Source organism: Microcebus murinus, chromosome 6 (assembly GCF_040939455.1).
Source record: "Microcebus murinus isolate Inina chromosome 6, M.murinus_Inina_mat1.0, whole genome shotgun sequence".
Classification (NCBI taxonomy): domain Eukaryota; kingdom Metazoa; phylum Chordata; class Mammalia; order Primates; family Cheirogaleidae; genus Microcebus; species Microcebus murinus.
The window spans coordinates 104622523-104644762 of NC_134109.1; the positions used below are offsets into that span (position 1 = coordinate 104622523).

The following is a 22240-nucleotide window of genomic DNA, read 5'->3' on the forward strand; positions in this document are numbered from 1 at the left end:
CCATTTATTGAAAAGACTTTCTTTTCTCTTTTGAGTAGTCTTGACAACCTTGTCAAAAATCATTTGACCAGATCTTCGAGGGTTTATTTTTGGGCTCTGTATTTGGTTCCATTGGTTTATGTGACTATGTGTCTGTCTTTATGCCTGTACCAAGCTGTTTTGATTACTATAGCTTTGCTGTAAGTTTTGAAATCAGAAAGTCTTCTAGCTTTGTTCTGGAAAAAATGTTTTGACTATTTGAGGTTCCTTGAGATTACATATGGGTTGTTGAATGGGTTTTTCTATATCTTTAAAATACTGTCCTTGAGATTTTGATAGGGATTACATTGAATCTGTTGATTGCATTGTGTTCTAATGACATTTTAACAACATTATGTCTTCCAATCTGCTCTTCTTAAGCATTTCTTGTGGGGCATATTTAGTGGTAACAAACTCCCTCAGGTTTTGTTTATCTGGGAATATCTTAATGCCTCCTCCACTTTTGCTGGATATAGGACTCTGGGTTGACTGTTTTTTGTTTTTGTGTTTTTTTTTCCCCGTTCATGGGATGTGTTTCCATTTATGTCTTCTTTAATTTTGTTCATTGTTTTATGGTTTTCATTTTACAAGTTTCACCTCCTTGGTTAAGTTGATTAATTCCTAGGCATTTTATTCTTTTGGATGCTATAGTAAATGGAATTGATTTTGTTATTTTCTTTTCAGATTATTCATTGTTATTAGTTTATAGAAATGCAACTGATTTTTCTTTGACTTTGTATCCTTTGCTGCTCCTTTGTATTTTGTCCTGTTCCTTTGCTGAATTCATAGCTAGGTTTGTTTTTGTTTTGTTTTGTTTTGTTTTTAGATAGAGTCTCTCTCTGTCACCCAGGCTAGAGTACAGTGGCATCACCATAGCTCACTGCAACCTCCAACTCCTGAACTCAAATGATCCTCCTGTCACAGCCTCCTGAGTAGCTGGGACTACAGGTGCACACTACAACGCCCACCTAATTTTTCTATTTTTAGTAGAGATGGGGTCTCACTCTTGATCAGGCTGGTCTCAAACTCCTGAGCTCGAGCAATCTTCCCTCTTTGGCCTCCCAGAGTGCTAAGATTACAGGCGTGAGCCACCATGCCCGACCCGTAGTTAATTTTTTTTATAGTGAAATGTTTAAACTTCTTTCTCATTTCCTTTTTTGTATATTCTATAGTTATTTTCTCTGTCATTACCATGGAGATTACATTTAACATCCTAAATTATAACACTCTAATTTTGAATATATACCATGTTAGCTTCAATAACATCCAAAAACTCTGCTCCTCTACAGCTCCATCTTCACACCTGTCACATGTCACAGATTGCATCATTACACATTGTTTGGCCACTAACAAACTCTTGAAATGCATTAGTCTCTTAAGTTATATAGAAGACAAAATGTACAGTTAAAAATCTTTGTTTCAGTAACAGTAGCTTTTGTGTATTTATCTTGTTTCCATAATAGTAGCTGATGTATTTATCTTTATTGAGATCTTTATTTCTAATGTCCTTTCATTTTGCCTTGTAGGACTCTTCTTGAGCATTTCTTGCAGGGCATATCTAGTGGTAACAAATTCCCTCAGGTTTTGTTTATCTGGGAATATCTTAAGGCCTCCCTCACTTTTGAAGAGCACTTTTGCTGGATATCAGTTTCTTGACTGACTGGTTTTTGTTTGTTTGTTTGTTTTGTTTTGTTTTTTTTCTGGCACTTTGAAAATACCAGCCTATTGCCTCTGTCCTCCACAGTTTCTGATAAGAAATCTGATTGTGATCTTATTGAGGATCCCTTGTATGGGATGAGTCATTTTCTTGCTGCTTTTAAGATTCTCTCTGTTTGTCTTTCAACAATTTGATTATAATGCATCTCAGTGTGGGTCTCTTTTTTAAGTTCATCCCACTTGGAGTTTATTGAGCTTCCTGGATATTTATATTCATGTCTTTCATTGACTTGGGAAGCTTATGGCCATTATTTCTTCATATAATTTCTATGATCCTCACTCTGTGTTTTCTCTTTCTGAAACTCCCACAATGCATATATTTATCTGCTTAATGGTGTCCCACAGATGTCTTCACTTTTCTTCAACTTTTTTTTCTTTCTGTTCATCAGACTCAATAATTTCAGTTGTCCTGTCTTCAAATTAGCTGAACTTTCTTCAGCCTGTTCAAATATGCCTTTGAATCCTTCTAGTGAATTTTTCATTTCAGTTATTATACTTTACAGTGCTAAAATTTCTTTCTGGTTTCTTTTTAGGCTTTTTGTTTCTTTACTGATATTTTCATTTTGTTCATACATCATTTTCTTGACTCTCCTCACAATATCCTCCTTTAGTTCTTTGAGCATCTTTAAAGTCTTTTCATAGTAGATCTGCCATCAGGTCTTTTTTAGGGACGGTTTCTGTTGATTTATTTTTTTCTCTTTAAATGTGCCAAATTTCCTGTTTATTTGGATACATTTTGTTTTTTTAATTGAAAGCTGGACTTTTAAATCTAATAATGTGGTAACTCTGGAAATCAGTGTTTTCCCCTTCCCCAGGGCTTGCTGGGTTTTATTATTGTTTTTGTTTATTTATTTGTTTTTTATTGTTGTAGGCTGTTCCTATATGAGGGATCAGCCTGAAGTATAAACTTAAGATCTCAGGTCTTTTCTTTGCACCTTTTCTAGGCATGCATAGTCGCTTTCTAATTTTCTCCATATATACAGTTGCTTCTGACTGTTCTAGTCTTTAATGTCTGGCTCCCAAAAGAGGAAAAAGAGAAAAATGATAAGAGGAGGAAAAAGGTGCTCTGTCCCATCTTCTTTGACTACACAGATGTGATCAAAGGCAGCAATTAGTGATCACAGTACAGATCCCATGTTTAGAGGACAAGGACCTTTTTGCCTACCCTGGCTTCCACAGCCATATGCACACTGCTCCAGGAACATGTGCATAGCTGCCTACCAGGGGAGCTATGAGTGGCTGGCTGCTTCTGTGCTAAGTGCTGAATGTGACCAAAATTAACACCTTACTTTATCATCAAGTCCTTCCACAGAAAGTTTCAAGCTTTCAAAGGACTACAGAGTTTCAAAATAGTTATATCAGACATGTTTTTGCCAACGCAGTTGTTGTCTAAGTCAATGATCCCCAACCTTTTGGGCACCAGGGATCATTTTCACGGAAGACAATTTTTCCATGGACAAGGTCGGGGGGATGGTTTCGGGATGATTCAAGTGCATTACATTTATTATGTACTTTATTTATATTATTATTATTATATTGTGATATATTATGAAATAATTATACAACTCACCATAGGATGGGGACCCTGCTTCCTAGTCTGCTGTGTATCCAGAATTCTTCTATGATTATTATGTCAGAAGTAATAAACCTAATATAAATGGTATATTTTTCTTGTTATTAATCAGTAAATACAGTTTTTGTTTTTTATTCTTAGAATGGGCAGCCCAATGTAACTATGCTGGCGATCTTAAGCACTTATAGTACTATATATGCCTGTAGTAATATAGTATGTCTAAAAAGGTATAATTTTTGCCATTAGGAATAAAAACCACACATTAGCCACATATTTTTAAGCTTTTTTTCTTTTCTTTCTTTTTTTTTTTTTTTTACAGGGCAGAGGTAGGGAGAGTTTAGTTTATTTGGTCCACTCTACATTTGGCATAATGCATAGTAAACCCTTAGTTCTGGGAATGCATGCAGTAAGCTAGGCATCCTTGCAGTCAGCTTTCATGGAATTACCTGTCCTCTTATTCTTCAATAAAGTTAGGATATTCTAGGACTTTTATATTCTCTACCACAAAGTTCAGCATTCAGTTATATATGGTCTTCTTTTTTTTTGAGATAGAGTCTCGCTTTGTTGCCCAGGCTAGAGTGAGTGCCGTGGCATCAGCCTAGCTCACAGCAACCTCAAACTCCTGGGCTCAAGGAATCCTTCTGCCTCAGCCTCCCGAGTAGCTGGGACTACAGGCATGCGCCACCATGCCCAGCTAATTTTTTCTATATATATTAGTTGGCCAATTAATTTCTTTCTATTTATAGTAGAGACAGGGTCTCGCTCTTGCTCAGGCTGGTTTCGAACTCCTAGCCTTGAGCAATCCGCCTGCCTCGGCCTCCCAGAGTGCTAGGATTACAAGCATGAGCCACCGCGCCTGGCCTGTATATGGTCTTATATCATGTTCTAAATAATTTATTCATAATGATTATAAGATTTTGAAAGGCAGTTGTTGTGCCTCTTGTTTGTATGCCCAGTGCCTATTAGGTATTTAATAAACATTTGTTGATGAAGTCACATGTATTAGGAATGATTTTTTGTGTGCAGTAGTGTAGGTTTTGAAACTTGAGTAGTAGACATTTGGGTTGAAAATGTGTATAACTTCTTGTGAAGTATGTATAAATTTTTATACTTGAACTTTGACTTAAATTTTTAATTATTAAGGATTCTTTCATTGTTTTTAATATGCTGTTGGTGGTGGTAGTGGTATTTCCTAATATTTATTAAGTACTTTCTATGTGTCTGACATCAATCTAACCAATTTACATATATCAACTCATTTAATTCTACCTGTGAAGTAATTATTCTTTAAATCCATATGGCATATGAGGAAACTAAGGGATAAACAAGGTAAATGGTGGTTTTTCTTTTTTCTTTTTTTTTTTCCTGAAGACAAAGTCTCACTCTGTTTCCCCGGCTAGAGTGCAGTGGTGTCATCATAGCTCACTGCAACTTCAAACTCCCTGGCTCAAGCAATCCTCCAGCCTCATCCTCCCTAGTAGCTGGGACTACAGGCATGCCACCATGCCCAGCTAATTCTTTTCTATTTCTAGTAGAGACAGGGTCTCACTCTTGCTCAGGCTGGTCTCCTGAGCTCAAGAGATTCTCCCACCTCAGTCTCCCAAAGTGCTAGGATTACAGGTGTGAGCCACCATGCTCAGCCAGTTTTCTTAAGTACACAGTCAATACGTGATACAGCTAGGATTCAAACCCAGAAAGAACAGCTAAAAGCCTGTGTCTTAACTATTATACTGTAATGCTTACCTGTGTTATATATGTGAAGTCTCAGATTTTTGTTGGATCTAAGGCCCCAAATTCATCCAACTCCACCCTCCTAAATACACGTACACACCCCTATTTCAATACTTTGTTATCAGATATAGTGATTAGACTATCTTGAGATCATCATGATCTATAAATAATAGCTAAGCTATCAATTAAAAAGCAGTCTTTTTATGTAGTTAAATTGGGCGTATATGCTGACCTCCTACTGATAATTTCAGTTTTGTTCTTACCCTACATTGTTTGTCTATGATTAACTTAAATAGTACTGACGCATCTGTATGTTTATAAAAGCACATTAGCAAATACGGGTTTAATATGGTAGTATAATCTCCTTTGTATTTTCATGCATGAGAAAATTGTTTTTATTTTTATGTGCTCATATGGAACATAGGTAAATGTAAGCAATGATAGGTAAGCATATGACTGCTAGTAGAGGCAAAAAATAGGTAAGTTGCGTGATGTATTTAGGAGGAAAATTATTGGAGTATTAAAAATTGCCACATGGGGCCAGGTGTGGTGGCTCATGCCTGTAATCTAGCACTCTGGGAGGCCAAGGCGGGAGGATTGCTCAAGGTCAGGAGTTTGAGACCAGCCTCAGCAAGAGCAAGACCCCATCTCTACTAAAAATAGAAAGAAATTAGCTGGACAGCTAAAAATATATGGAGAAAAAAATTAGCCAGGCATGGTGGCGCATGCTTGTAGTCCCAGCTACTTGTGAGGCTAAGGCAAAAGGATTGCTTAAGCCCAGGAGTTTGAGGTTGCTGTGAGCTAGGCTGACACCATGGCGCTCTAGCCCGGGCAACAGAGCGAGACTCTGTCTCAAAAAAAAAGAAGACAAACAAAAAAAACAAACAAACAAAATAATTGTCACATGAAATATTTTCAGTTGATTAATTGATGCACTCAAAGCTAGCATTTGACATTTAAATCTATTTTTGTTAGAAAGAGTTAAAAGAAACAGTTTTTCTTCTCCAGTGTATTATATTCTTTACTGAAGCAGTATGTTCTTCCCTCCCATAATATGATAACATTTTTATTTCTAATATACCTTCCATCTACTTCATATCAGTATTAGGAACTATATGTAAAGTGTCAAAACCAGTATGTGTGGATTGAAGAGTGATAGAAAGGGTCAATATGTTAAATATAAATGTATTAATTGTATAAAACTATTTTTATGGACTCTATATGTGGAATTAAAATTCATGATAATAGTAACACAAAAAGTGGGGAGCGTATACATGAAGTTAAAGTGTTTTAAGACCTTAGTTTTTGTGAAGTGATAGAAGTACTGACTTTTATTAGATTGTAGTAAATCAAGGATGTTTGTTTTAATCATTAGGGTAACCATCATAAGAACAGTAAAGGAATGCATGAGCTAGCAAAAGAAATTAAATAATTAAAACTACTGGATAAAGGCAATAAAAGACAATAGATGAGAAAAATAGAATATAAAACAAGTGAATTGAGAAGAAACAGTAGTATAATGTAAAATTAAAAACATATTAATAATGGCATCAAATGTAAAAGGATTAAAAGTTCCAAATAAAAGAAAGTTGTCAGACTAAATTTTTTAAAACTAAAATACGTGTCATTTTCAAGAGATGCATGATATATAAGAACACAGAAAGGTTGAAAGTAAAAGGATGAAAATATATCATGCAAACACTAATCAAAGGAAGGCTGATGCAGCTATACTAATATCAGACAAAGTATATATTAAGGCAAGAAGCAATACTAGACATAAAGATCGTTTCATAATAATAAAAAGTCTATTCCCTAGAAAGATGTAACAATTTTAAATTCCTATGAACCTAACAATATGGCAAATGTCACAAAGCTAAAGGAAAAACAACCAAAATGCAATTATACTAGGAGAATTGAACACCTCTCTCAACTAATAGAATCAGCAACCCCCCATAAGCCTACCCCAATTTCAACATGATTGACCAAATTGAAATATGTAAAATGCTGCACCTTACAATGGCAGAGTGGCTATTCTTTTTGAGTACACCTGGAATAATAGCTATTGAAGTTGAACATATACTGGGCCACAAAGCAAGCCTCAACAAATTTCAAAGGATTGAAATCATGTTCTCACCACAGTGGAATTAAGTTAGAAATCAATAACAAAAAGCTACTATAATAGAATATTTCCAAATGTTTAGAAATTAAGCAATATACCTTTAAAAAAGTCTCTTAGAGTGAAAGTTAAATAACAGAAATTAGAAAAACTTTTTAACTGATTAATAAATTTTACATTAAAACTTGTGACATGCTTAGAATTTTAGACTAAAATTATGCTTAGAATGAAATTTATAATCTAAAATGCATATATTAAAAAGAAAAAGGCTAAAAATCAGTGAAAAATCATGGATCTGATTGATACACAGCTCAAGAAGTTAGAAAAAGAAGCAAATTAAATCCAAAGAATGTAGAGGGCAGAAAATAATTGTTAGAGCCAAAATTAATGAAATCAAAACCAAAGTTCAAAAGAGAGAATGAACAAAACCAACACTTTTAATAAAAGTGGTAAACCCTCTGGAGGACTGATGAAGAAACAAAGGGAAAAGATATAAATTTCCAATCTCAGAAATGAAAAAGGGACACTTAGCAGAACAGATCCGACAGGCATTAAAAAAGATAAGACAGGATTTTTTAAATAACTTTATGGCAAGAGGTTTGAAACTTTAGATGAAACAGACATTCCTAGAAAAACTGAACTTACTAAAAGTTAAAAAGGCAGAAAGTCTAAACAATTCCTTATTTATTAGTGAAAATGTGTCTGTAATGTATAACCTTTCCACATAGAAATTTTAGGCCCAGATGATTTTTTTAAAATTTCACATTATTATGCAGGTACAAACGTTTGGTTACATAAATTGCCTTTGCACCACTGGGTCAGAGCTACAACATACCTGTCTTCCAGACAGCACGTGGTGCACACGTTAGGTGTGAGTTTACTGATCCCTTCCATCCTCCTCCCACCTGCCCAACACCTAATGAATGTTACTTCCATATGTGCACATAGTGTCAATTATGGTGAGTACGTATGGTGTTTCTTTTTCCATTCTTGTGATACTTCACTTAGAAGAATGGGTTCCACCTCCATCCAGGTTAATACAAGAGGTATTATTAGTTCATGATTTTTTATGGCTATTAATCCACTCATGTATTGATGGCTTGTTTGGCTTGTTTCAACATCTTTGCAATTGTGAATTGTGCTGTTATAAACATTCAAGTGCAGATGTCTTTTTTATAGAATGCCTTTTTTTTCTTTTGGGTAAATACCCAGTAGTGGGATTGCTGGATCAAATGGTAGTTCTACTTTTAGTTCTTTGAGGTATCTTCATACTACTTTCCATAGAGGTTGTACCAGTTTGCAGTCATACCAGCAATGTATGAGTGTTCCTATCTGTCTGCATCCATGCCAACATTGTTGTTTTGGCACTTTTTAGTAACAGCCGTTCTCAGTGGAGTTAAGTTATCGATATCTCATTGTGGTTTTGATATGCATCTCCCAGATGATTAGATATGTTGACCATTTTTTCATATGTTTCTTGGCCATTAGTTTATCTTCTTTTGAAAAGTTTCTATTCATGTACTTTGCCCACTTTTTAATGGAGTTGTTGGTTTTTTCTTGCTTAATTTCTCCCAAGTTCCATATAGATTCTAGTTATCAGCCCTTTATCAGATGCATGCAGATATTTTCTCCTAGAACAGTAGGTTATCTGTTCACTCTAATGATAGTTTCCTTGGCTGTGCAGAAACTTTTTGATTTGATCAGGTCCCATTTATTTATTTTTTTTTAAAGCTATGATTGCTTTTGGAGTGATCTTCATAAATTCTTTGCCTAGACTTATGTCTCTAAGAGTTTTTCCAACATTTTCTTCTAGAATTCTTACAGTTTCATGCCTTAGGTTTAAGTTTGTTACCCATGATGAGTTGATTTTTGTGAGAGGTGTGGATCCTGTTTCAGTCTTCTACATGTGGCTATCCAATTTTATCCACACTTTTTATTGAATAGGGATTCTTTTCCCTACTGAATGTTTTTGTCTGCTTTGTCAAAGATCAGATGGCAATATAAGGATGGTTTTATATTTGAGTTCTCAGTCCTGTTTCATTGGTCTATGTCTCCGTTCTTGTGCCAGTACCATGCTGTTTGAGTTACTATAGCTTTGTATTATAGCTTGAAGTCTGGTAAATTGATGCCTCCCCATTTGTTCTTTTTGTTTAATGTTGCTTTTGCTAATGGGGTCTTCTCTGGTTCCATACAAAGCATAGAATTATTTTTTTCTACGTGTGTGAAAAATGATGTTGGTATTTTAATAGGGATTGCATTGAATCTGTAGGTCACTTTGGATAGTATAGATATTTTAACGATATTGATTCTGCTGATGCATGAGCGTGGTATGGTTTTCCATCTGTTTACATCCTTTGCTGTTTCCTTCCTCAGTGTTTTGTAGTTTCCCCTGTAGAGGTCTTTCACCTCCTTGGTTAAATATATTCATAGGTATTTTCTTTGTTGCTGTTGTAAAGATATTGAGTCTTTGATTTTGGTTCTCAGCTTGACAATTGTTAGTGTATATGAATGTTACTGATTTGTGTACATTCATTTTGTAACTTGAGACTATGCTGAACTTATCAATTTTAGTAGTCTCTTGGCAGAATCTTTGAGGTTCTCTAGATATAAGATCATATCATCAGCAAAGAGCCCTAGTTTGACTTCTTCTGCCTCTTTTTGGATACCCTTTATTTCCTTTTCTTGTGTGATTGCTCTGGACAGGACTTCAGCTATATGTTGAAAGACGTGGTAATAGAAGGCAACCTTCTCTGGTTCTAGTTCTAAACAGGAATGCTTTCAATTTTTCCCTGTTCAGTAGGATTTTGGCCTTGAGTTTGTCATATATGGCTTTTGTCATTTTGAGGTAAGTCCCATGTATGCCTATTTTGTTAAGCATTCTTATTATAAAAGGGTGCTGAATTTTGTCAAATACTTTTTCTGTGTCTATGAGAGGATCATATGGGATCCTATGAGAGGATCATATTCTTTGTTTTTACTTCTGTTTATGTGGTGAATTACATTTACAGATTTGCGTATGTTGAACCATCCCTGCATCTCTGGGATGAAACTCACCTGGTCGTGATGGATTATGTTTTTGATTAGCAGGTGAATGTGGTCTGTTAGGATTTTATTGAGATTTTTTGCATCTATATTCATAAGGGATATTGGGTCTGTAGTTTTCTGTTTTTGTTGAGTCCTTTCCTGGCTTTGGTGTCAAGGTAATGTTGGCTTCATAAAATGTGTTGGGGAGGATTTCTTCCTCCTTTATGTTGTGGAATAATTTCTGCAGGATAGTTTCCAGTTCTTCTTTGTAGATCTGGTAAAATTCAGGTGTGAAATCCTCTGATCTGGGAACTTTTTTTTTGTGGAAGATTTTTTTATTGCTGCTTCGGTTTGGCCGGTCTGATGTGTCATGGTGTTTGCCTCTTTGCAATGAATCTCCTGGGAATCCTTTGGGCTTCTTGTACCTATATATCTCGTTTTCTAGCAAGGCCAGGGAAATTTTCCTCAATTATTCCCTTAAGTAGGTTTTCCTACCCTTTTGCATTTTATTCTTTACCCTCAGGGATGGCTATGATTGTTATGTTAGACTTCTTTACATAATCCCATATTTCTTGTTGGCTTTGCTTCTCTGCGCTATCTCTGTGACTGACTTTTTTAATTGAAAGATGTTGTCTTCAAGTTCTGATATTCTTTCTTCTGCTTAATCTAATCTATTCTTAAGGCTTTCCACCATGTTTTGAAATTTCTTGAATTAATTTTTCATTTCCGAAGTTCTGTTTGATTTTTCTTTAATAATTCAATTTCTTTAGTGAACTTTTCCTTCATTTCCTGCATTGTTTTGTGGTTTCTTTGTGTTGGGTTTCCATTTTATCTTGTGTTACTATTTCGTTGAGCTTCCTTACAATCCATGTTCTAAATTCTTCATCTGTCATGTCAACATTCTGCTCTTGGTTGTTATACATTGTTAGAGAGCTGGTGCTCCCTTTTGGGGTGTCCTTTTGCTCCGATTCTTCTTACTTCTAGAGTTCTTTCACTGATTCTTTCTCACCTGGAGCAGCTTTTGCTTCTTACTTTTGGATTTTCTTTTCTTTAGATAATGACATCCCCAGTTTAATCTCTGAGCCAGCCAGTGGTGCTTGTGGGTGAGAATCAACCACATTTTGTATGATTGAGTAAGTAAATACTGTATATAGGGTGTGACCTCCCTGTCAGTAGGTGGTACTTGCCAGAGGGAACAATCTGCAATATTGTTTTTGGGTCCTGTGACCATCTCTGGTTCTTCAAGAGAAGCACTCTAATGCCACAGGTCAGTGAGGCCCTGGAACTTCTAGGTGAATCTTTATTCTCCACCACAGCAGAGGCAGGTGGGGGAGTGAGGCTGGGTGGTGATGTGTTAGGTCAGCCTGCCCTCAAGCTCCACAGATGTTGGCAAGGGATCTCCTTTGACAGGGGTCAAAGGTCTGCTCCCTACCTCTGAGCAAAGCTGCCAGGGAAGAGCTAAAGTTAGATCCAGATGATTTCACTAGTGAATTCTTCCAAGAATTTTCAGAAGAAATAACATAAATATTACTAAAACTTTTTCAGAGAATAAAAATCAAAAATATATTCCAGCCTGTTATGAGGCCTTAATATCAGCCTTAATATCCAACCTTAATATCAACACCTGATAAGGACAGTATAAGAAAGAAAATTTTCAAGCCATTTCTCTTTAGGTGAAAAAATGTAACAGTGTTAGCAAATCAAATTCAGCTAGATAAATATTAATAGTTAGATATGATGTATAGCTATTATAACCAAATTAGGTTTACTACAGGAACACAAGTTGGATTTAACATTCAGAACTCAGCCAATATAATTGACCAAATTAACAGAAAAAGACAGAAAAATCACATCATCTCAATAGGTTTTTATCAAATAGAAGCCAAAAATGTTGAGCTCATGGAAGTAAAAAGTAGAATTCTGGGAATTAGAGGCAGGGAAGGGGAAGAGAGGAAGGAAGAGGCTGGTTAACAGATAGGGAATTACAGCTAGAAAGGAAGGAGTTCTGTTGTTCTGCAGCACTGTAGGGTGACTTATTTACTATGGTTTATTGTATTATTTTTCAAAAAGCTAGAAGGGAGATTTTGAATGTTCACAACACAAATAATGAATGAGGTGATGGATATGCTAACTACTCTGATTTGATCATTACACATTGTATACACATATCAATATATCACTCTATATCACATAAATATGTCTAGTTACTGTATGTCAACTAAAAATTTATAAAAGTAGAAACTTACCCTGAGGAAGCAGTAAGTCTTTAACCTCTGAGTGCTTTTATTTGTAGTTTATCCTGCCTGTAGGAAGAAAGTAAACAAGGAATCTACAGCAAGGGGGCATCTCTACTTTAGTTAATATCTTCTAGATGTTCAGGTCAAAAATCTTAGTGTTGGCCAGGCGTGGTGACTCACGCCTGTAATCCTAGTACTCTGGGAGGCTGAGATGGGAGGATTGCTTGAGCTCAGGAGTTTGAGAGCAGCCTGAGCAAGAGCAAGACCCTGTCTGTACTAAAAATAGAAAGAAATTAGCCGGGAAACTAAAAATAGGGAAAAAAAAAATAGCTGGGTGGGATCGCACACGCCGGTAGTCCCAGCTACTCAGGAGACTGAGGCAGGAGGATTGTTTGAACTCAGGAGTTTGAGGTTGTTGTGAGTTAGGCTGATGTCACCACACTCTAGCCTAGGTAACAGAGCAAGACACTGTCTCCAAAAAAAAAAAAAAAATCTTAGTGTCATATGTTATTCCTCTTTTTCTTTCACACCCCACACACATTTCATGAGCAAATCTTGTTGGTTCAACCATGAAAATATATCCAAAATGCTGCCAATCCTCACCCACCCCTATTACTGCCACCTTAGCTTAAGACAGTATTATTTCATCTTGATTATTCCAGCCTCCCAACAAGTCTCCTTTCTGCCTTTATCCCCTTGTATGTTTTGAACACTGCAGCCTGAGTGATCCTTTGAAATGTAAATAAAATCATATCATTCCTTTACGGAGCTGTACAGAGGTTCACATCTTATTTAGATAAAAGGCCAAATCCTTACTTTGACCTGCAAGATGCTTCATAGTCTTGTTTTCTGTCACATCTCTGATTTCATTTGCTACCATTCTTCCTCTTGTTCTTCCTCCTGAACCCACACTAGTCTCTTTGCTGTTTCTCAAGTGTACCAGGCACACATCAACCACAGGGTCTTTTGCACGTACTATCTTTGCCTAAAATACTTTCCTCTGAGATATGCAGATGGCCCCCACCCTTTCTTCAGGTCTTTATGTAAACATCAGCTTTCTAGTGAAATCTTTCACATTTGACTCTATGTAAAATTTCAGTTCCTTGCTCCTATGTTTACTAACACTAACATTTTATATGTTTCTTATTTATTTTGCTTCTTTTCTGTTTCTTCCAACTGAATGAAAGCTTCACAAGGGCAGGAGATTTTTGTCTGATTTGTTAATTGTTAACATCTTTGACTATTAGAACAATATTAGACATAGTAGGTACTAAAATATTTGTTGAATGAATGAGGCTGAGATACAAATGTAGGCCTTCCCTATAATTTTTTAGTCAATTAGATGAACTAGGAGGAAGCACATAGTAGTGAGTGACTCAGGATATCTGAAACAAAGCTCAAAACACACTCAAAGGAATACAAAAGTCCATATCATATGCTGTGATATGAACGTGTCTCCCCAAATTCCTATGTTGGAATTTAAACCAAATATGATAGTATTAAGAGGTGGGGTCTTTAGGAGGTGATTAAGTCATGGGGCAGAGTTCTCCTGGATGGGTTTAGTGACTTTATAGTGGTTGGAAGGACCTAGCAAGGCCCTTTTGCCTTTCTGCCACATGAAGACACAGCATTCAAGGCACGATCTTGGAAGCAGAGTCTGGGTTCTCACCAGACACCAAACCAGCTGGTGTTGATCTTGGACTTTTCAACTTCTAGAAGTGTCAAAAATAAATTTCTTTTGTTGATAATTACCAAGTCTCAGCAGCGCAAACAGACTAAGATACCATGTGATCCAGGCATCCTACTTCTGGGTACTTGTCCAAAAGAATTGAAAATTAGGATCTTGAAGAGATATGTTCATTGTGGTATTGTTCACCATCACTAAAATGTAGAAGCAGTCCAGTTCCATCAACAGAACAATGTGTTAAAATATGTGGTATGTACATACAATAGAATACTATTTAGCCTTAAAAAAGAAGGAAGTCTTTTGGGTTTATCCAAGTATTTAAAAAAGAATCCTATCATATGTGATAGCATGGATGACCTTGAGGACATTATGCTAAGTGAAATAAGCCAGTCACGGAAGGACAAATACTGCATGATTCCACTTACACAAGGTATTTAAAGTAGTCAGACTTACAGAAGCAGAAAGTAGAATAGGGTTGTTGCCAGATGCTGGGGGAGAGAGAAGTAGGGAGTGCTATTCAACAGGTGTAAAGTTTCAGTTCTACAAGATGAAAAATATCTAGAGATCTTCTGTACAACATTGTGCTTATAGTTAACAATACTGTACTGTACACTTAAAAACTTAAAAGGGTAAAAAAATAAATAACACAAATTCATTTGTCCATTTATATTTGCTGTAAATAGCATTTACAGCTTTTTAAAAATATGCAACATATCCATGTAGTGAAGATTAAGCATGCGAGGTAAATATATCCATAACAAATCTGAAAAAAAATCCAGCACCCAACAATGTAAAACTCTTAATGTCATTCATCCAATAAAAAATTATCAGACATGCAAAAAGTAGGAAATATGGCCCTTTGCCAAGATAAAAATCAACCAATGGAAAGAGAGAAAGAGATGACACATATGATAGAATTAGTGGACAAGGACATTAAGTAAAGTAGCTATTATAAGTGTACTCCATATGTTCAAGAGAGTAGAGGAAAACACGAACATGCCGAGGAGAGAAATGGAAGTTATTTTTTAACAGAGAGAGACCCAAATAGAACTTCTAGAGATGAAAAATACAGTATCTGGAACAAAAAATACAGTATCTGAAATGAGATTAACAGCAGATTAGATACTGCAGGAGAAAAAGATTAGTTAAAACCTAAAGACATAGAGATAGCAACTGTCCAAAATGAAACATCAAGAGAAAAAGAATACTTGGGAAAAAAAAACATGAACCAACATCGGTGAGCTATAGGGCAATTTGAAGCAGTTTAACAAGTAAAACAAATTTCAGGAGATAAGGAGACAAAATATTTCAAGAGATAGTGGGCGAATATTTACCATGATTGATGAAAACTATAAACCCACATATTATAGAAGCTCACAAAACTCCAAGCAGGAGAACTATGAAGAAAACCACACCAAGGCACAAAAATCAAATTATTAAAACCAATGATGAAGAAAAAAGGTCTTAAAAGCAGACAGAGAAGAAAATGACACCTTACATAACATAGACAAATATATAAAAATTATCACAGACTTCTTGTCAGAAACCATGTATGCTAATAGACATAATATTGTGTTATATTACAAAATGTTTTTCTAGAAAAGAAATCTTACTTGTAAGTTGGTACAGTGGGATTGGTATGACAATCATTGAGTTGTACTTTTATTCTGACAGTTGTCTTAAATATTTCAAATACTTTTTTAAAAAAAATTGTTGCATTTCTTTCTAACTAGTTTCATTATTGCAGAGCGTGGGATTATTTACACTTACTAAACTAGCTGCTGCTTCTTACAGGAAAAAAATAATACAGTGTTAGGATAGCAAAATAGAATTTGAGAGGAGAGTTATATTCATAGAATTGTATATCAAGAACAATTAGACTCTTCTGTAGACAGAAAACAAAACTAATATTGTTCAAGATACTTGGCGGGGGAATCCAATCCATTCCTACATGGCTTTCCCCCTCTAGGAGGTGTTTTTCGTTTGTTTTTTTGGTGTTTTTTTTTTTTTAATATAAATGCAACAGCAGGGGCATATAAGAAATTTACCTTGAGAGTTACAAGCTTTAGTCTAAAATCTGAGACTTAAATGAGAGTATGTGTTTGGGTAAAGGATATGCTATTTGGGGAGGAGCAGCAGACAGTAGAGGCTGAGAATACACTATTGAGAAATAATTTTCTAACAATGTAAGAAATGACTTACTTGACATTGATTATTAAAGATTGTAGAATATTCATATTTTGGACATTTTAGGGTAGTTTATTATTTTTCTGGAAAGGCTGAAAGGAGATATACTGGCTTAGAATTTCATAAGTCATCATTAAGAGGTTCCTTACAGAAAAGTATGTTCAAAGTGGGCATATTTAACTTTTCGGTGCTCTGTAACTACTAAGAGTTTTAGGTCTAAAGTATATGAAAAACATGTCAAAGATTCCATATAATCCCCAAAAGTCTTGAAGCTTGACCTCCTTAGTCACTTCTTGTAACTAAAGTGGAGAAATGAGATGTCAAGATTTTACTGACTTTGTTTTTGATTTGTAAAGTCCCCTTGTTTTATCTCTGCATTCAAGCTGTGTAAATTTATACCAAGAAACTGCTAGAAGAATTAAATTTTAAGTCAAGAAATAGACACCAATAACATACTTGAGCACTCTTCCCCTCCACACCCAAGGCGACGGTAAGGGGGGGAAAACATTGAGAATCATGTCTTCAAGTTCAGTATATCATATTAAGCTTCTTTTTAAATTCACTCTGCTTCCTAGAGAGAGTGTTGGCACTAAGGAAAAAGAACAATCTCTATCCTTATTACATATGTTCATCATACAGTATGATAAGAAACTTGGTTTATAACTCAGGTTCCTAGTGGATTATTTGGAGACCATAGCTGCTTTGTGGTTATCTTAATAGAGAAGGGAACTTGATTTGCATATCATCTTAATTTCTTATTTCTTGATCAGAATTTGCCACATTCTGAAACCTAAAGTTTATGAAATGTGAGTAATAAATTAAATTCTGTTTTGAAGGAGCAATTTTTTTTAAACATGAAGCAGTGTGTGGGCTGTATATATGGTTGAGCTTGTTGCAGCAAAAAAATACATATATACATACAAAATGTATGTGAGGTGTGTGTGTGTATATATATACATATATATATATATATATGGAGAAGAAGACTTGATTTTGATTTGGGAAGAAAAACAGAAGATGTAATTTTCTCTTTGCCAAATATTTGTAATTCATGTTTCACCTTTGTAAATAATCCCAGTGCCAAGATCTTAGGTTAATTATATAAATGTAAGTGAAAACATAAGCTCAACCCTTAGAAAATATATAGATATGTATAGGAAATGCATTTTTATATATTAAGAATTACTCCTTTGGATAAAATTTTATTTCTACTTCACTACCTTATTTATTTAAGTAAATGGAATTTTTCTGTTGCAAATTACATTCACCTCAAATTTAAAAACCAACAGAAAGTATCTATACCCTTTGCTCAGCATGTAGTAAGATCTTGAGTAGGAGGTAAATGAAAGTTCCTACAGTGCTGAAGTTAATTCAATTTGGTAACCTTCCTATTTGCTTAGAAAATTGTACATTTGGGAATTCTTAGCTTAGAATCTTATTTAATTCACATTTATTGCTGATAAAATTTATGTTCCTTACCAATATATCATTCTGTGGAAATTTGTTTCTTGATTGCTATTCTTATCAAATTTTATGAGATAATAAAAGTTACAGAAGCTTAGAGAAAGGTGTTTTTTTTTCAGGAGAATGTATACTCTGTTCTTTTAGATTGCTTATTTGGGAAAATGTTAACATACTTTATAATAGATGCTCAACAAATGTTTGTTGACTAAATGATCTCATATAGGTGAAGATTACTCTTTTTTTTAATTGACTCATTAGAAAAGAGACATTACTTCATTCATAAACATATATAAACATATTCCTTTGTTTGCCTACTGTGAGTGCCTGTGTGGCAGGCCCGAAATTAAGTGTTCATTTAATCTTACAGCTATTTTATAAAGCAGAAAATATTATCTCATCTTTTTTTTTTTTGGAGACAAGAGTCTTACTCTGTTGCCCAGGCTAGAGTGCCATGGCATCAGCCTAGCTCACGGCAACCTCAGACTCTTGGGCTTAAGCAATCCTTCTGCCTCAGCCTCCCAAATAGCTGGGACTACAGGCATATGCCACCATGCCCGGCTAATTTTTTCTCTGTATATTTTTAGTTGTCCAGCTAATTTCTTTCTATCTTTAATAGAGACATGGTCTCACTCTTGCTTAGGATGGTCTCAAACTCCTAACCTCAAGCGATCCTACAACCTCAGCTTCCCAGAGTGCTAGGATTAGAGGCGTGAGCCAGTAATTATCTCATATTTACAGATGAGGAAATGGAGATTTGGAAAGTTATCTACCTTATCCAAGATTACCCAGCTACCAGGATTTAAATCTAGGTCTATTAGACTCAAAAGCTCAGGTTTTTCCTAACATACATCATCTCTATTTTTTATTTGACCTATTTGGTTTCTTCTATATTTTCTAACATTTGTTACTTAGAAAACAAAACTATATAAATGCATTTATTCTAAATTAATTTTACAAGTTTTAAAAGGTGTGTTGATGTATAATTATGTACAATAAAATGTATTCCTTTTAAAGGAAGAATTCTGACAGATGTATGTAGTCATTTAATTACCACCACAATCAAAATCTAGAACATTTTCACTGCCCTCAAAAGTCCCTCATGCTTCTTTATAGTCATTCCCTTCCTGCCACTACTGATTAACTTTTATCCCTATTATTTTGCTTTTTTCAGAATGTCACATAAATGGATTCATATAGTAAGTAGTCTTTTGTATCTGGCTTCTTTCATTTATCAAAATGATTTTGAGATTCATCCATGTTGTTGAAAGTATCAGTATATTGCTAATTGTGTTCAATCATAAGGATGAACCGCAGTTTACTTATTCAGTCACAAGTTGATGGACATCTGGGTTATTTTCTGTTTGAAATTATTATGAATAGACTACTATAACTGTTCATGTCCATAATCTGTTTAGTTTAGAATTGCTGGGTTAGTATGGCATTCTCTTAAGTGACTACTTCATAGATTCTTTAGTCTTGATCTAAAATATGAGACACCTCATTGAAGACTCTGAACCCTCTTTTAGAAATTGGGGATAAACTTGTTGACTGTTTTCAAAGTTTGGAGGGTAATATATGACATATGGGGAATGCTTCTGTTTTTTTTAATTTAATGAACTGTAGTAGAAAATAAATGATATAAAGTGAAAACCAGCAAAATAGAGTATAATGGCAAATACTGGAATAAGAGTTAGAAATGTGGGTTCTAGGCCTATTATAGTCTAGTTTCAGTTTCCAGCAGTATCTCTTCTTAGACTTGGGACAAGTTGTCACTTGAACATATTAGTAACCTCTCTGAAAGAAAAATGGAACTTACATTTTCCATTCTTTAGGTATTTATATTATCTCATTTAGTCCTCAAGGCATCTATGAGGTACCTATACTAGTCCTAGTTTACTGATGAGAAGACTGTGATTCAGAGAGTGAAGGAACCGGCAGTTAGGAAAACTAGCAAAAGACTGAGCAAGCAGTTGACTGTATATCAGTTTCCTTATCTAGAAAATGGAGGCAATACCCACTTTGTAGCTATGAGAATTAAATGGGATTACATTAATCAGGACTCAAAACTGTTAGCCTCTTCCTCTCTTTTTATAAAAATCCCATCTCCCTGTCTCCCTGTCCTCCTATTCTGTTAACTATTTATTAATTATTAAGAGAAATATGTAAGGTGGGTGCTAACCTTATCATTTTTTTTAATTGTAAAAGATTACACAATATCAGAAGGCTGGCATATTAGATGTTTCTTTTTATCATAAACATTAGGAAAAAAAAACAAAGTAAATAGCAAGTCAAATTCACAGTATAGTCTAACAACCTGACAGATTATTGTCACATGATTCTCATTAGCATATTCTCTCTGTCATTTTTTCTGATATGATGCTTTCTGAATAGCTTTGTGAGGAAGCTCAAACTGCATTCTACTATGTCTATATTAAAAATTATCCCAATCCTTAACTCACATTTAAAAATCAGTTTGGATTAGCCAAGTGTGTTGGTGTGCACCTGTAGTCCCAGCTACTTAGGAAGCTCAGGCAAGAGGATCAATTGAGCCTAGAAGTTTGAGGTTGCAGTGAGATATGATCATGCCACTATTCTCAGCAACAAAGCAAGATATTGTTTCCAAAAATAAATAAATAAGTAAATATCTAAAAATCAATTTTGGGGCCAAGTGTGGGGGCTCATGCCTGTAATCCTAGCACTCTGGGAGGCCAAAGCAGGAGGATCACTCAAGGTCAGGAGTTCGAAACCAGCCTGAGCAAGAGTGAGACCTTCTCTACTAAAAAAAATAGAAAGAAATTAATTGGCCAACTAAAAATCTAAAAAAAATTAGCCAGGCATAGTGGTGCATGCCTGTAGTCCCAGCTACTCGGGAGGCTGAGGCTGGAGGATAGCTTGAGCCCAGGAGTTTGAGGTTGCTGTAAGCTAGGCTGATGCCATGGTACTGTAGCCCGGGCAACAGAGTGAAACTCTGTCTCAAAAAAAAAAAAGAAGAAGAAGAAAATCAATTTTAGCACTGATTTCTTCCACATACAGCTGCTTCTGCAGGGCTAAGATACTGTGTTTTATGATTCTTAAAATTACCATAAGCAAGCTTCTTGATGAATCTCTCCCCTTTAGTCATTCATGATTTGCAGGATGGTACCAACTTGATAAAAGATGTTCCATAAAAACTTATTGTCAACAACTGTTCTGTAGAACTTCTTAGGGTGTTTCTACCAGTTTGCACTATAAAGTCCTCCTATTCATGAACCACACAGAGTAAACACACAATTAGGTTTTCTTTTTCTTGGCTTTCCTAATGAGTGGAGAAATCTCACACAGCTGGAAAAGCCTGGGACTCCTTTCTGAACTGATTTATTTACATAGCATATGCTTAGTTTGACACATTGCTTAGAAGCAAGCTGAGAGATTTTTTAGTTAAGTACTATAGGGTACTTCAAAGAACATTTTGGCTACATTGTAATTGTTAAGCTTTTCTAGATACAAAGCAGTTCTTTGCTCTTTAGAAAACATTGGTGTCCTAGTTCTTTATATCATTGCTTTCAATGCTAGAGAAAATTAAGCTGAATACATTTAGAAACTCTTTTTAAAAAAAAACAGATTTTAGTTTCAGAAGCTGATGCATAATGTTAGTGGTTTAAGATTGTTTCTGCATAAACCAAGAAAACATACGGCTTTTATCTAGTTGTTGAGAAAGTTTATGGTGATTTGGAACCAGATAATATGATACCATAGTCTGATGTAGAGAATTTATACTTTGAAGCCAGATAAATCTAAGATTAAATCCCACCATGTGTTTACTAATAATTTTTCTTTAGCAGGGTTAAAAACTACTTAATTTCCTCAACTATATATGAGTGATAACAAGAGCTCCTTCTTAGGGCTTGATTTCAATAACGGAAAAATATGTATAGTACTTGGGATATGTCACAACTACTCATTAAATGCTTTCTCTTTCTGTAATCTTCTTCCTGCCTCCCAATAAGGAACTACTTCCTTTTTCATTCAAAGGAAAAAAATTTTTTTAACCTAAATATGTCTCAATAAGATTTGAGGGTAGGTGAAGGTAGCAGGATTGACCTACCCATGAAGTGCTGCTGCTGATTTTCAGCATGAGCTCTGGATTGTGGAAAGACTACCCTGCTGTATGGGTAATACCACCCAATAGATTAATTTGATAATATACTTAGCTCTAAACACTGTGACAGAGTACATATCTTCACTGTGTCTGAATGCAGCACATTTAAATTTAATATTTAGAGGGTACCTAGAACTTTTAAGACATTGTGAAAGGCATTGTTAAAGGGAAAAGTATAAATAAAACATACCCTGTGCCTTCAAGGAACTCAATCTAAAGAAAAATACCAACAGATTCATAATTAATTATAAACCAGACTTCAAGAATGTGATATAATTGTGATATAAATAACTACACGAGGAGAGAGTGATCAGTTTGTACATTGTGAAAGACTTTCTGGTGAACCAGC

The 22240-nt window shown here is 35.1% G+C and overlaps 1 protein-coding gene across 2 annotated transcripts in view; it reads left to right on the plus strand.

Annotated features, from left to right (window-relative positions):
* GLCE (glucuronic acid epimerase) overlaps positions 1-22240 on the plus strand; it is a 117466-nt gene that overhangs the window by 64914 nt on the left and 30312 nt on the right. The window contains exon 1 of one of the 2 annotated variants that reach the window (XM_076004512.1): positions 4188-18949. The exons of the other annotated variant lie outside the window; for it this stretch is intronic. The gene's annotated coding sequence lies outside the window, so the exon portion shown is untranslated. Of the gene's footprint in view, positions 1-4187; positions 18950-22240 lie in introns of those variants that run through there. 2 annotated transcript variants of the gene reach the window in all.